We start from the raw sequence: 12,005 nt of genomic DNA on the forward strand, positions 1-12,005 counted from the left end.
AATACCGGCCATAGTCTTTTCAATAGAATGGCACGGTTTCAATGCCTGGATTTCACCCAACTATTATTTCGTTTAGTTATTGATAAGTTATTCTTATAATTAATATTAAGAATATTTATATTTAGACCGCATATGTGAGAACACAATCAATACTAGAAATTAAATGCCTATAATGGTCGAAGCTGGATCTTTAAATGCTTAAATAATTCAATCTTGAATTACTATATATACTATATATATACCATATTTGCAGTCTTTTGAACTGCGCATCGAATTGTTTTTTCTATAAACGCAATTAAACTACTTTAGTAATCGCAAGTTAAATTGACAAGCAATTTTAATAATTTGATGCTTAATCAGGCATTATATATTATAAAGATATTAATATGTCGAAAAACTATTAATAAATTTATTGTGAAAAATATTACCTCAAACAATTCGCGCAGTTTGAAAGACTATATAAATATGGTATATATGCAAGTATATACAGTAATTCAAGATTGAATTATTTAGGCATTTTATTTCTAGTATTGGTTACTCTTTTGTAATATACCAGCATTTTATGAAAATCAATTATATTTCCAAGATTCCTTGCCCGACCATTTAACATAAATTACTGCAACAATAAATTCAATACTTGAATTCTTTTCAAAATTAGAGACATAATATTCATAGTGGCTATAATTTTACGATGTTGGTTAAAATATTTTTAGCATAAATAGCTATGTTTGCATAAGGTATAATTATGCAAAATAGTTTATGACAGACATTCGGTCTACAGATTGTTGCATTAGTTATTATCATGGTGGAATTATAGAAGGTGTGTCATTCACGTGGATGCGCAGTAGCCTAAAAGTAGTGGGGAGTGGACAACCAATCATGGGGGGCCCATTCGATTAAAATCCAATATGGCTGTGTTTATTTCGGGGCACTGCGTGTTTAGCGTGTTATTATAACAGATCGACCGTGTGATCAATTATCGTGTAAAACTGACTGGATTTCATGTATTTCGCGTGGAAATTGTATCGTTCCTTCCAATGATTTCATGGAAGCAGCAAAAATCATGGATACTGAATTTCAATTATTTCACGGAGACTTTTTTAATACGCAGAACAACATTTTTGATACAACTGCGAAAGTAGGTCTGAAACTTCAGTACAAATTTCCGACGGAGGTAATCACATGTTTGGTGCGAACCAGATCGTATATTGGGTTGCGCAATGTAAATATGGAAATAAAAATAAATAATATAATAAGAAAACAAAGAAAAATAAAAAATATGTGCAATCGTATTTCTAATCAGTAATATTGTTACAGTTTGTAATATTTTATATTTTAATAGGTTAAAATAAAGATTTCATTGTTATTTTCACTTCTAATACTGTTTTTATTAATCATCTGCTGTGAACGTTTGAATTCCACGCGTATAGAATGGGCCCTACGTGATGATTGGTTGACAAAATATGTCCCCCCACTCTCTGCCGACATTATGCGCAACGACACACCTTCTATAATTCCACCATGGTTATTATGAGGTGTTTCTACGCATAATCACGCACGAGAGAAATATAAATCTATAAAACAGTAACGAATCTCTTCCATCCAAAACAGAGATATGTTTTATTTTTAATCAACAAATGTATATTTAGCATATCTAATTCTGAGAGTCAGCAATAAAAGTTGAAGTCATTTTGGTAAGTTAATTATGAATTCGCTGCATATTTTGAGTAAAATATGTGATTGTCTGGTCCTACGTTATATTTGCTCGAGAAGAACCTGTTTAAAGTAAATGTTGAATAGCAGCTGGATGAAGAGTGGACAGTATTTGTGCGGAGCAAATTAACTGATTATGACTGTATAGTCCAACGAAATTAAATTCATTAACTATACACAGTAGAGTGCGACAAAGCAGCGAAATTAATAACCGTTTGTGTTAAATTTAACGGCAAAAAATTAAAACACTGGAAGCATCATAAAGTTAATTAAAATTAAATCACGAATTTGCAATTACATATACATGCCGTATTCTCGATTTTTAAAAACGTCAATACTATCGCTCTATTTATAAGTTATTAAAGCAAATAATTGAATTATAAAAATAAATTATCAAATTAAATTACAAATTATACCAAAAAGCCTGTTAAAATAAATAAACTTTCTTTTGACGAAAGTTTTAACACAAAATTAGGTCACTAAGCGCTCTATACGTTAACGAGATTGTAAAAAGAAGTTAAAATAAACTATCCTGTTCTAAACTTTTGTCATCATTTTTCTCACGATTGAGATAAGAAGCTCTCAAGTTCATGAGAAAAAGCTTTTGTTAGCCTTTGGCGTGCAAAGATAATCCAAACAACGCATATTGACTTTGTTTTAAGAGGATTTATTCTTCCTAGGCATTTTTTGCTTATGAGCATATAAACACGGAGAAATGCTCTCATTGTCCATATTCTATATGTGAAATTAATTATGACAATACATAATTACTTCATTTGAAGCTTTGAAATTAATAATTAATATTGCGATTAACTGTAAAAGTATTGGCACATGTATAATAAAAGATATCGATTTAAGAAAAGAAATATAATAAAAAATTATTACAGCAGAATTTTCTGTCATAAATATTTTATAATATAAAATTTATACATATATTACGTTTAAATATTAATAAATTTACATTACTCATTTAAATATAAATAAAAAATATTTAAATATATAATGTCTTCTATTCTCTTCTCCTTTGGCAATATTCTGTATTACGTATGACACATCGGCATCTTTATTGTCGATTCCCGCGACGTTGATTAACTCTAATCTCAACGTACGTATATCTTTCTATTCGTGTCATGATGCGATCATCTAGAGAGAATGAATTCAGTTAACTTCAATTAAGGTTAACCATTGATTTCTAAAATAAAGGTCTATATAATTCTAATAATGCGTCAATCATTTCATAAATTGTATAAACTCGCTTGTTAAACCTAAATTAAACGACATTCCTGATTTGCTTTTCAATAATCATTTTTCAAGTAACGCAAATAGATGTTGGGTTGGAGAAAAAGTTCTGCAGAATTTTGATAGTTCAAAATTATATACAGAATATATTTGTTGCGAAATTTTCGACTATCTGACGTGAAAGTTTAAAGATTTTCGGAAAAAGTTCGTTTTTAAAAAATGTTCCTACGACTCTTTTTGTTATCAAGTTACGGATTAAATAAAAGAGCATTCTGATTTTGATTGCTCATATAACTCCGTTAAAATCATCGTACCGTAATTAATAAAACAGATTCTTAAAGCTGAAACGTTGTTCTATCAAGTGGTGTAATTGCCAATTTTTTTTCTAATAGAATATATGTATATTTGAGCTAAAAATGTGATATTACTGTCTTTTTTTCCATTGCACAGTGGTTATATATAAGGATAGTAATATCACATTTTTAACTCAAATTTCTATATATATTTTACATTTAAAAAATTAGCATAATACTCGATAACGTTTCAGCTTTAAGAATTTGTTTTTTTAATTGCAATACGATGATTTTTAATGGAGTTGTGAGCAATCAAAGTCAGAATGTTTCTTTTTATCTAACTCGCGAATAACTCAAGAACAAAAAATCGTAGAAACGTAGAAACGTTTTTAAAAAACGATTTTGTAAGAAAAACTCCAAACTTTTACGATACAGGTAGTCGAAAATTTTCGCAAATTTTTTTTGGCACGTGACAGACTCACAAAGTGAGAAGAAAAATTTCTCTTTTTTTAAGCTCGTTTTCTATATATAAAAATTACAAAACTAACGTAAATTAAAAAATATAGTAACCATTCGGAAGTAGAGACATGAAGCTTTAAAACCCTTTTTTTAAATTTAAATTTTCATCAGTTTTAATGAAAAAATTGTATACGGTAAGGTTGTCGAAATTGTACTGCTTTTCACTTAAAGGTTCATAACTCAGAAATTATGAAGAATATCCTTAAGTTTTTTACAGCATAGTAAATTGCACTTTTTTCCCTTTCTTATGTAATTTTTTTGCACTAATATAACGTTGAAAATGAGGATTTTTTTCAATATGGTGCGATTTTTGTAACAAGGAAATTCGTTGCTTAAATTGCACCATGCCAATGTTCCTCATTCAAAATATTACAATAATATAACGCAAAAAATTTTTAAATTAGGAAAGGAAAATTTAAAAATAAGAAAAGGAGAAAATTGTATTTTGTTATGTTGTTGAAAACTTATGAATATATTTTTTATGATTCCTGAAATACATGATAATTTCAAGAAGTAATTTAAGAAGTTTCTATGTGAAGCAAAATAAATACTTTGTAGGTTTACAATAAACATTTCATATAATAATAAATAGAATAAAAATATAAGAAATGTAAAAATATTAAGCAACGTACAATTTAAAAGGTTAGATTGTGGTACGATTTAAGAAATTACAGTATGGTGCGATTTAGGAAACTCTAGAGCATTTTTAAAACTTTTATTTATTTAACCTATAAACAAAAATGTAAAACAAACTTTGACCTTATTAATTTAATTTTAATAATATTCTAATCACACGACAAATGGTCAAGATTTAGGCTATTTAATTTATATTTTCTCTCTCTCTCTCTGTAATTCTGCTATAAGATACGTTGAAAAATATCAATGCTATCACGATTTTTTATTTATGTAAATAACAACACTCCTATTATGCTTGATGTCACAAATATAACGAAGTAGCGTCACAGTATCATATAGTTCTTAAATAACTCATAAGAAAGTATATAAATATAATAATTGATTTTTTTAAGCGAGGTAGTGCGATTTAGGAGCCGGTGCGATTTCAACAACTTTATCCTATATAATTTTTAGCTAACAAAATACCTTAGAACTTTTCCTCCAACCCAATACATTATTACGTGTTCTTATTTAAATATGTGGAATATAAGTTAGCACTTATTATGTATATTAATAGAAATAAGTCCTTCCTTTATAATCTGTGTTTTTTCGGCACAAACAAAATTTCACTTTTAATTTTTATTAATTGTTTACTAATGTGTGATATTGCTACTCCAACTTCGGATTAGAAATGTGTTTCAAGATCGATAAATAATTGGCACACAATTTGCTTGAACTGGAAATTGTACGAATTAACAAAAAATATTATTAGGCACGAAAAATCGTTTTAATCGACTGAATATGACATTTTCTATTCATGATAGTTAAATCATATTAATGGTTCATATACTAAATACACATACGTTTACATACATATATGTGTTTAGTAAATATTTACTTAGAATTATTTAAATAATTATTCATTAAAATTTATTTATTTTTTCATTGTAATTATTTCGATAGTTATATAATACATAATATTGTTTTAATGGTCAATAAAATTATTATTCTCAGATCTTCTAATCAAATTTTTAGATATATGCTTGAGCAAAATCGTTCTTTCTATGTATGAACTTCATATTTATTCATTGTAAATAAATGCTTATCTGCGATTTTTTCATAGTTTTCTATAAAAAATTAGTCTCCAAACTTGCATTCTTATTTTTTTCAGAACGTACAGAGGAATATACATAAATGTTAAATTGCGATTCCGGCTTCGGCTTTAGACTTTAGGCTTTAGACTTTACACAAGCGACGTGACGGTGGGTGGTAACGGCTCGCAATTGCGTGGAGGGAGAAAACGGCTACTTGGCAGGGGAATAATAACGACGACCGGACTGACACACACGAGGCGTGCAAAGAGCCGTCGGAGACGTGAGGCTTTATAAATCGCGAGGATGTACATCGAAGCAGTGACACCTCGGCTGACGACGGTGAAAAACGCGCGGCCGCGATCGACTAGGAACGGCGAACACATTTTTCACACTTGAGCATCGTGAGTATCGTATCCGTGGATTAAAGATGCGGCGCAAAAGTTTCTAACAAATGACATCGGAAAGTTTCCCACTGATGATCAACGATCGTTCGTCCTGTATATTTTTCGCGAAAAGATGGTAAAAGATTCCTCCCTTCTTCCTGGGAGAGATTGAAATCTTGATTCAAAGGGTAGTTCGATCGCGATTAATTTACTACGCTTTCTAAGTTTTTTCTTTGTTTTATCGGCTTCTTGTCGAGATGATCCAAGGTATTTGAAATAACGAATCTCCCAAAGGTTTCTGAAACATCAAGAACGATATCGACATTTTGGCACAAATAAACATTTCGTTCGTCATATTGCCACACTTTAACCGTGTAAGGTCGATCGTTCACGTCGGAACCATTCAATCGGTTACCTTCTCCGGAAACAGATCGACCGGAACTCGCCGCCTCGAGGAAGATTGCGAGATTCTTCGACACGACTAGTCGATGCGCTTCCAGCTGCAGTAGCATCGATCGTTGCAAATTGGATTGCCGTTAAGACTCGAGCGACGGAGACCACCTTGGAGTCGAGCAGACTTGTTCAGTGTCGACGGTATTAGCGCGAAATTTCCAGAGAGAATTTCGGAGTTCAGAGCATTTGCGACTTAATTTGCCATTGGAGAAGCGCACGTCTAACACCTGGGATGTGCCATAAATGAGCGTGACTGAGAGGAAGAAGGGTATGCGAACTGCACTTGTTAGCAGGGCTTGTAACGAGAGTCAGTGATATCTTAACAAGGTAAGTACGAATTCTTTGACGCAAGAATAATAACATATGCATTGATAAAAAAAGTGATACAAGTAAAAAGTTAATACTTTTGAGATAATGAAAGAAAATCGAACCTAAAGACTAATATATTTTTATGAAAAAACAACACATTTGTAACTCATTATTGTTTGTATGAAAAAGTATTACAACACTAATAAAGGAATGAAATTTACGCTATACTAGGATTGCAGTGTTTGTATTTTGAAAATTTATGTCATAGCTTTAAAGAATACGTTATAATTAAAAGTATAACTTGGAAAGAAAGTGAAGTTTTAAAAATTGCATATTCATTATCCTAATTAAGACGTTTAAAAAAAATTCAGAATTTTTAAAATACTCTACTAAAAAATTATTAATTTTGAGATATGTCATTTTTCTATTGAAGTAGTGCGATGTACTGAGATATGAATTAAAGTAAAGTAAGCTTCTATTTGATTACAGAAGAATATAAAATAGCATTTTAAAACAATAATATGCAAACTGTATGTCTATAAATCTTCTTCTTAGTAATAAACGGTTTAAAAATACATATATTTTATCTCTTTTTGCCGCTTCAACTGAAAATAGAATTAATTCTTTTAATTGATTATTTCTTTTTATTATATTCTTCGCGATTGTAAGCCCGATATATGATGATGATAGCACATGCAGTTGTCAGGGATGATTTTACTTTGGAAAGATCTAATAATCTCTATAATCAGACAAGTCCCATATGATTGCATATAATTAAACGTGGCCTCATTGATAGTCGCACAGGAATTTATATGGGGCACTTTAATTACGTTATCGTAAATGAAGATCAATTGAAAATCCTATTAAGGCATTATGCAAATTTAATAACTGTTAATTAACAGGTTACTATGAAATTTCGGTATGTAGCCACATACGATAGTCCTGCTGATGTAATTATCGATATTTGATTGTTTTGAAATAACCAATTAAGGAATTTTTTTCAAATATTTATATGTTTTTCATTGCACAATATAAGAGATCTCGACGTAAATTAACTCTTAAACACCACCGTGGGTTACGGTAACCCAGTCCGTTTGAAAAAACACGTGGCGTTTATGAATGATCAGAAGTGTGGAGTGGAAACAAGGGGAGAAAAAACTTTCGCATACCTACTACAAATCTCCCGTCTGGCAACCTCAGCGTGCACGAACCAGTCGAGATAGAACGCCATGAACTTACTGTGTGTTGTTATTACGTTTTTTTTTTCGAAATCAAATTGTAAGTAAATATAATATACGAACAAGATCAAATTCAAATGCGAATTCAAATCGAAGCATTCATCAAACACAGACATTCCAGAAAATCAAGATCCGCGCGATATATTAGCTGTAAACAAAATAGAAAAACAAAGAAGATGTTCATTCTGTCCAGGGGCTTTAGATAGGAAAACTTATTACATATGCTTGCAGTGCCAACAGCCAATGTATAGGGGAACATCGCAAAAATTTGTTTCGCCTGTTCCACGCAAATCAATGAATAATTTCATTTGTATATTTAGATGTCATATAATAAAGACTTTTGCACTAATTTTATCGTATTACTTGAAAATCACCCAAATTCAATCTCGTTGAATAAATATATTGTTTAGGATAATTCGTAATAATGTATTTTTTTTCTTAAAATACAACTTAATATGTTTCGATTTCTGTAAATTAAAACCTTGTATTCATTTTTTTGGAAAATAACTAATTTATTTAAAAAACAACGATTTTTTTTTAATTAAAAAAAATTTTTTTCTTCCTTTTTTTCAAAATATCTTGGTTTTTGGAAGTTTTATGATATTCTTATATCTATATATTCTTTTTCCTTACTGTCTGTTGTATCGATTAAAAAAAAAGAAGTTACAATTGATGCATTAGATCCCGAGATAAAAGCAAAAAAAGACTCCAAGGTTACCGTAACTCATATGTGATGAAATCAGGTAGCGAAAATAGTGTGGTGTTCAAGGGTTAATAAGGGAATGCATTGATACTTATTTTTTTAGGATTATCCGACGCATGATAAAGCATGATAAAAAGTGCACTGTAAAAGGAACGAACACATTTAAAATCGCTAGTTTTATATATTATTCTCCTTAACTATCTCTTAACTACAGAATCGTATAATTCAATATCATACACAGTAAAAAAATTTGTGTATTTGTGTTAGAAACGGTCCACTCACGTTTGTGTTAACAGTTTGTGTTGAATTTTTTAACATATTCGAGTGTTAATTTAACATAATGTGATTGTTATTCAAAGATTTTTTGTGAAATTAATATTCAATGTTTTTTAGTGTCAAAATAACACAATTTATGAGTAAATGAACAAGTAACATAAAAAAATAATGTGTTTTAAAACGTAAATTCTAAAAAAGCAAATGAATAAAATCCGTGTTAATTTAACATATCATAAATGTTAATTTTCTGACAAAAAATATGCTTTCACGGTTCGTTTACAAACAGTGTCGATGTTATCTTTCTTTGTAGTTATTCTCTTACATAATATTTGTGTTACCTTCTAACATATGCATCTTGTGTAAAATTAACTCAAAAATTTGAGTGAACCGTTTGGGACATGCGATTTATGTTACATTCAACACATTTTTTCCAACTGTGTAATATTTTTCCAAAACAAAATTATAACTCATATAAATAGTCAACTTTTAAAAGAATTAAATATCCTATTTTCACATAACGTGCAATTTTTCTATTGCAAATTTATTGAGACATTTGAGGCTATGGATTTATTTAAATAGATTTGTATACATTATATACAATCTATTCAAATTTCATATTATAAGTAATAATCGAGCAACAACTTTTTTCTTATTATTTGTCATGCTTCTTATTATTCAATCACATAAATTTTTTCAATATCCTGCATGTGATAAGATTAATTCATTGTTTTCAATTTATACTCGTGTGATGAATGTTATAAATATTTGAAAAAAAAACTAAAAATAAAACATGCAGGTAAGAATGTTGAAAATTAAATCAAGCCATAGTACATTAAAATTAATTATGTAAAGCCATTGCTAAAATAACACATAATATTCAATAAAAATTGCATTTTAATTTTACATTACAAATGAGAAAAAAAACTTATGAGTTGGAAGAGTATAATAAATTCCTAGAAGAAGTTTCCAGTTGTATGCCAGGTGTATCATTACTGATTATTACCTAATTTAATAGCCGACAATTACTCGCCTATCTCATTTTCAATATAAGCTAACTTCCGCCTCGATTGATCGCACCGATGCTATATTCGCAGTATGCAATTATCGCTAATCAGTAATTCACAGAAAAACAAAAAAGATCCGCGCGAGGCTATTGCTCCTTATCGGTTTGTCGATCCATGAAAAAAAAGTTTGTTTATTGAAATATTATCGATATGACATTATCGCATGCGCATGAGTGGGATTCTATATATAAATACGAATGCGTATAATTACGATAGTGGCTTTGCCTAAGGCGATAAATACATTCACATGTTGGAACGTTGTACGCGATTGAAAGCTGCAGCAACTTTATTAAGAAAAATCATAATTTCCACTTTTCCAGAGACCAATTCCTTCCACTATTCCCTTCTTCTGTTATATACAAATGTTAAATGTACATTTAAAGCTTTAATCAAGATTTAATTATGAAATTATCTACTTTATATGAAAATTTGAAATTTAAAATTTGATTCTGATTCTCTCTAAAGGTAAGATCAATAATTGTATTAATTGTATTAAATTTTACATTCAGAGATATATATTATTAGACTATATATTTTTGTATCCAAGAAAAACACAAGTGATTTAAAACGAACGGAATAATCTTTATATAAATCATAGATTGGTATGCTTTGCTTTTACGGGAATCTGAAGGCAGGAATTGGTCGTTTATTTTTCATACGCAAAAAAATATACATGGCTACGATGAATACAGCAATGATCTCATGAATGCTTGACACGTTCGTTTCCATGCCAGTGGATGCTATTAAGTCACAACGACGTTTCTGACTGTCATTGAGAGCATATGTCGTTACATTAGCAACGTGGAGCCCTGCTGACAAGGTCACGCGATTTAATCGTGGACTTGTGAAACGATTCCTTCGAGGTTGCGTCAACGAAGCATCGAAGCATCATCGTAATGTAACATAAATACTGTTACAGATCTCGAGTGTCAATCATTTGTAATCAACGCATTGATTAAAGTATTTGCTGTTGCGTTATAATTTATCAGACAAAGAATGTTAACGGAAAAATTTATTTTGTCTCTCGTAAAATAATGAATGATTAGAGCAATTAGAAGTTCATGGTGAATCAAGGTTTGCATGTAATTAATGTTGCAAGATTAAAGCTAATAAAGTTATGAAATTAAATTTAATTATTGTGATAATTAGAACAAAATTCGTTAAAGAGTTCATCGTGTTATCGTAATATCTGAAATATTTTTCTTGCATTTATTATTAAAAATGTAATTGTTTGTTTACTTTATTATTAACTTTTTATTATTAAAAAGTTTGGAATTGTTATTATTAAAAATTCCAAACTTTTCAAATAAGATTACTTGAAACAATATAGTTAATAAAAACAATAAATAATTGCTAAAATTATAAATAATAAATTTATGTTTTTTATAAGAAAAGCTTAAATAAGAATTGAAAACTAAAGAATGCTAAAGAGAGTGCAAGCAAGTTCCACTAAATGATTTCGTATCAATATTTATTTACTTAATCCTAAGTAATACGTATACATATCTTAAATGTAGTGCCGTTTACTTCTACTCGCGAATCTGCTTCTCGAGACCTGCTCAAAAGTAGTATAACGATGAGGTCGAGTAGCATTTATCCTGATCCATCGTAATTTTGAGAAAATGGACAAAAGACTTGTCTTCTTTAACGTTTTGACGATATCTTTAAGAAATGCAAGTATAAATATCAATTTCTTCAGAAAAAAATCAAAAAAAATCATTAATCTACATTAATGACTTTTTTGGATTTTTTTTACTCGACCTCATCGTTATACTACTTTTGAGCGGGTCTCGAGAAGCAGATTCGCGAGTAGAAGTAAACGGCATTACACTTTAAGATACGTATACGTATTACTTAGGATTAAGTAAATAAATATTGATACTTGCATTTCTTAAAGATATCGTAAAAACGTTAAAGAACTTGATTCTTTTGTCCATTTTCTTAAAATTACGATGGATCAGGATAAATGCTACTCGACCTCATCGTTATATTACTTTTGAGCGGGTCTCGAGATTCGCGAGCGAGCGCTACGCACGCGTTGAACGTTGAACCACGCGCGCGCATGCAGATTAACGGTGCATCGCGCGGCTTATCGACAGCCTGGCG

The 12,005-nt window shown here is 29.9% G+C and overlaps 2 protein-coding genes across 3 annotated transcripts in view; one reads left to right on the forward strand and one right to left on the reverse strand.

Annotated features, from left to right (window-relative positions):
- The window catches only part of LOC108763166 (uncharacterized), a 137,618-nt gene that overhangs the window by 59,122 nt on the left and 66,491 nt on the right, over window positions 1–12,005 (reverse strand). The gene's annotated exons all lie outside the window — the stretch shown is intronic.
- The window catches only part of LOC108763165 (trichohyalin), a 55,768-nt gene continuing 50,052 nt past the window's right edge, over window positions 6,290–12,005 (forward strand). Inside the window, exon 1 of the mRNA XM_018510542.1 lies at window positions 6,290–6,636. The gene's annotated coding sequence lies outside the window, so the exon portion shown is untranslated. The remainder of the gene's footprint in view (window positions 6,637–12,005) is intronic.

This window comes from Trachymyrmex cornetzi, unplaced genomic scaffold, assembly GCF_001594075.2.
Source record: "Trachymyrmex cornetzi isolate Tcor2-1 unplaced genomic scaffold, Tcor1.1 scaffold343, whole genome shotgun sequence".
Lineage (NCBI taxonomy): Eukaryota > Metazoa > Arthropoda > Insecta > Hymenoptera > Formicidae > Trachymyrmex > Trachymyrmex cornetzi.